The sequence below is a fragment of the Crocodylus porosus genome, unplaced genomic scaffold (genome assembly GCF_001723895.1).
Source record: "Crocodylus porosus isolate Cpor-Errol unplaced genomic scaffold, CroPor_comp1, whole genome shotgun sequence".
NCBI lineage: Eukaryota > Metazoa > Chordata > Crocodylia > Crocodylidae > Crocodylus > Crocodylus porosus.
In genome coordinates, this window is record NW_017728947.1 from 43,479,260 (window position 1) to 43,484,002 (window position 4,743).

Genomic DNA, 4,743 nt, shown 5'->3' on the forward strand with positions numbered 1-4,743 from the left:
TCCGGGTAGTTTAGGTCCCCCATGACCACCGCCTCTTTAGCTTTTATGATCTCCGAGAGTTGCCTCAGGAGCCCCAAATCTATTTCTTCCCCTTGATGTAGATTTATATAATATGGGGTACTAATGAGAGAGTTCTACTACAGTACATTGATCCATGGTCTTAACTGGTGCTTTTAGTATAATTGGTGACTGGTTATGATACCCAGTTTCTCATTTTTTGCACATTCAATGTACAATGTAGGCAGGTTCTTCATAAGTTCTAAACCACAGTCTCTACTGCCAGCCCTTTGCAGTTCTTGTTCTTCAAAGCAAAAACAGTCAGTCTTGTCAAACCATGCAGTAATTTTTGTGGTGTTAACAGACATGTTTCCTGTGTCAAGTTTGAGAGGATCAACTTCCTGTGAAGTATAACTGATCCCAGGGGTTAATTTACCCATTGGGGCTCAACAGTAGGTATAGTAATATTTATCTTGATCTCCCTCTTTGCTTTTTTTCGTGGCGGATAGTAGGTGGGTGGCCTTCAGTGAATAACTTTTCAAGGGCCTGGGCCACCATTGGTACTTCGACATTACAAGGCTGTAGTGGCAATGAAGGCTCGCCACTGCCAGCAGCCGTCTTACAAGCACTTAGAAGGTGGTCTGCTGAGAAGCATTGGACTCTATAGCAAGAGGACACTGAGGTCAGCCTGTGTGGAGTCTGGCATAGATTATGGTGTGCTCTGTGATCATGGTGCTGGCTTAGTGTAGAAGTGCTTGTTTTCAGTAGTGTTTAAGATTAAAAAATGTTTTGTTGCCTGATTTAGATTGTTTTTTGTCCCAAGTGGTTTTGAAGTCCTGAGTATTAAAAATACTTTGCTGTTGGATTGGTAACCACTCAACACATGTCACGGAGCAGCAGCACATACTTTGCATTATAATGTTATCTGTGGTATGACCTGCTGAGCTGACACTGTCATACTGTGGGAGCTCTGTTCCTCAATAAAAATAGTAAATGCTATTGATGTTAACAGAAAATTACACTGTTCAGTCTTTTAGCTGTCACCAAACTATAGGTCATCCTTTGGTTTGACTTTTTTGTCATGTCTATCTGCTCAAACTGCTCCTTAATGATGGCTGAAGTGATTTGAGAGAGAGGTTAATCAGAAGTTAGGCAGAAGATGGGGTAGGGATGCATTTTATAGACTAAATCAGTGATGCAGAAGCTTTTGTAAGTCTGAGCTCACTTCATCAGATGCTTCATCACAGTGTCTGATAAAGTGAACTTGGGCTTGCAAAAGTGTATGCATCACTGATTTCGTTAGTTTGTAAAGTGCATCTCTACCCTGCTTTCTGCATGATCTAAAACGAATTCTTGAAAGAGTTTTAAAACTACCACTGCAGAAATAGTTCTGTCCAAGTGTTCTGTATTTCCAGGGTTTTGTTCTATGTTGAGAAGTGGTGTTTATATGAACGCATGATCTTTTTTCCTTAGTTTGCATGCTTTCATTGCTCAGTGGTTCTACTATCTAACAGTGTAATAGAGCTGTTGTTTTATACTTAAAGTTTGTCCAAAATTGTGGTTTATCAAAGTATTCCTTCCTATCTAAATAAACCCTATCAGTCTCTTTTTTGACTATTCATCCTTTTCCACTTAAACTAAGTACCACCAAAATAAGGTGCGGTTAATTCTATTATCCAGCTCCTGATACATTCACTGAGTTCCTGTTTCCAATTATCTGATTCATTGCTTTACATTTTTGTACAGGTTTCCATCGCCAACCACAGTTTCGAATCTCCACATTTAATTTTCTATATACCATTTGGGCTACCACGGTATATAGTCTTGAGTAACCACCATTTTCCATGGCCGTGCATCAGCCCGCCATCTGCCATTTTCCCCATAAGCCATTTGTCTTGCCAACCATGGGAACTTTCAGGAACTTAACCCCAGTGGTTGATGAGGTAAACCTGTATTTTCAACTCGTCTGCTAATGAGGTAAAAATGAGCAAAGATGAGTTTTATGTGGGAGGTCATAATGTTGGCTGTGGGTAGTTCCAAGTTTAGTTAGTCCAGGGTTTGAAGATAAGGATTGGACTGATAAAAGGAGAAGCAGACCAGGGAGTTCTTGGCACCCTACATTGGTAAGTAAATGGACTTCTGTATTTTGAGCTATCCTTTACCTATTTATTCCCACCACGCTCTTTCCCTTCCTTCCACAGCTTTTCAAAGGCACTGCAATCCTGACATTCAGCATCCATTGATATTTTAGGTGGTTCACTAGCACATCTCAGTTCTGACATGCAACATTCCCTGATAGGAAATGCATTGGTATCCTGATTTCAATTTTCCTTCTTTAATTTCCATTTAAACCCACTGCAGGAAGTTAACATAGTATTAAGATTGCATGCTTAGCATGTGAATTTCCAGAATTTTTTTTAAATGCACTTAAGGGTTACATTGACCATGTAGTCTGGGATAGATACTTTAACTCAATGTTTAAAATAATACTTAAATGACCTTGATTCCACTATACCCTGAGCATCTTTTATACAGAATACATTGTGTGTGCAGCGTGGCCTCATGAAAGTGATGGGGATTCTTTTGAATTTCTGACATTCATTTAAGCTCTCAGTTGTGCTGTTTCACAAATATGTTTTTTGGTATTTCTTATCCTTTTATTTCAAGTATGAAAATTCATTTTGAAATATTGGTAACACTCTCCACAAAACTTGCTATCATTGGCTTCTACCAAAAACCCATCAAAATTAGACCTCTGAGTGTTTTTGAGAGAGATTTGTATATTTTGTCCAAGCAGACCAAGGTGACCAGGTGCAGTTATGGCTAAATAGATCTAGCTCAGTTTGTTGCACAATGTATAATGGAGAACAAATCATTATAGGTTAAAATCTACAGCATAGTGGAGATCAGAACTAACACCTTTTATAATGTTTCAGATTAAGTTTTGCCTTGTATCTGAATGCCTAGCTGAACTATGTCTGTAATTTGGTTTTGATATGCTCGAGTTCAGCAGCCTTTGTTAACTGTCACTGGGTGCATCTACATCTGCCATTATGGCAGCGTGATACACTCCAGCACAGTTTGCACCAGAGTCAACTGATTCTGAGTGCAGCGCCTGCATGTGTGCCCAGGACTGCAGCAGTTTGAGCTGGAGTGGAGCAGCCCTGGGTTGTCAGGGAGCCTGGGGGTTTAGCCCTGGGCTCTGACTGATGACAGAGGGGCTGGCTGAGGCACAAAGGTGCTAAAGTGCGGGACTAGGCTGCAAACGGCCCCTGCACTTAGCACCCTCATGCCCCAGCCAGCTCCTGTCACCATCTACATGTGTTTTTCAGTGCATGTAATTACTCTGCCATAGGATAGTACTGTCCCCAAGAATACTATCCTAGGGCAGAGTTAATTAATTTTCTCTTCCCTAATACTGGCATAAATGTAGATGGTGATGTTTTACTGTTGAGCTAATTAGTCAATCCTTGCAGCAAAGCACATTTGTAGGTGCACCCACTTTGTTGCTAGCCAAAGGATATTAAATGCTAAGGTTTGCTGTTGGGCCCTGCAACATACATAAGGATTAAATATCTGATACCACTGGTGCCAGTTCACATTTGGTATATAAAAGCATTTCCCTTCAAAGGAAGAAGAAAGGTGTAAAGTGCTCTAGTTCTTGAGTCTGGGAGAGCAGTATTACACGTGTGCAGACTGTGTGACACTTTCACATTAATACACAGTTGTTAATGGTTTCAGTAAGAGTCTTTGGGAAAAGCTGTCAGCCTTACATCTAGACTTTGGCTGTTTCACACTTGGATCCAGAAGACCCTAGTATTAAATTGCCTTATCCATCATATTTTCTTTTTCTACCAAAGCTTCTCAGCAGCATAGCAACCTAACAGTGCACAGCAACAGCTGGCACAAGTCATGGACATTGGAAGCTACTTTTGGCTGACTAGGATCTTAGGAAGGGGTTGAACAGGTTCTCGTTATACTAACCATCAAATCTGGGGAATCTGAGTTGCACAGCTCTGACTTGAGTACAGGTACTTTGGAATATGTCTGGGAATGATATCCTGCCATAACTTCCCTCTCCCGGATGCTCTTTGTTGATCCTTGCCAAAGTGGTGCATTTCTAGTTTAATATTAGGCCTTAATTTACTTTTTCTTTGTTAAGAGGGCTCTTAAGTTCAGTTAGCAGAACACACAAGAAGGTAGATTCCCAAAAAGAGTGGGTTTGCAGCCATTCCAGACACTGTCCCGAGTAAAGAAATGTAGGTTCTAAATAACAAACACAATGAGAATCCGGAGCACGTATGATGGAAAATCTTGAAAGAGGAAGGATGAGAGCCCTCTATACACACAATGACTGGTATAACCAGAAAACTCTCTTCCTGGTTGTCCAGGATCAGACATATGATGTAACATAGTTTGGTTTCAGGGAGGAATTTAGGGAATGGCTCACATTGCCCAGCACTGTCATCTGGGAGCCCCATCTGACTGTGCTTGGCTGGAAGGAAGGTTGCTGAGAGCGATGAAGGGAAAAATAGGGACAGTTCTTCACAGAATTGCAGTTGTAGGGGGCTCCCAAGAGTTTTTTTCCCCCCAAACGGCTTGTGTGAGTCCTTGTAACAGAGAGCTGTAACCAGCTAGTATATCTTTGTTCACCAGAGCGCCCCAAGGGATGACTAGGTCGAACGGTCACAAACTCCTGCAAGACCGTTTCAGGCTGGACATAAGGAAGAATTTCTTTACTGTCCG

The 4,743-nt window shown here is 41.3% G+C and overlaps 1 protein-coding gene across 4 annotated transcripts in view; it reads left to right on the forward strand.

Annotated features, from left to right (window-relative positions):
* Window positions 1–4,743, forward strand: part of CUNH11orf49 (chromosome unknown C11orf49 homolog) — a 126,503-nt gene that overhangs the window by 12,880 nt on the left and 108,880 nt on the right. The window contains exon 2 of one of the 4 annotated variants that reach the window (XM_019551506.1): window positions 381–449. The exons of the other annotated variants lie outside the window; for them this stretch is intronic. The gene's annotated coding sequence lies outside the window, so the exon portion shown is untranslated. The remainder of the gene's footprint in view (window positions 1–380; window positions 450–4,743) is intronic. 4 annotated transcript variants of the gene reach the window in all.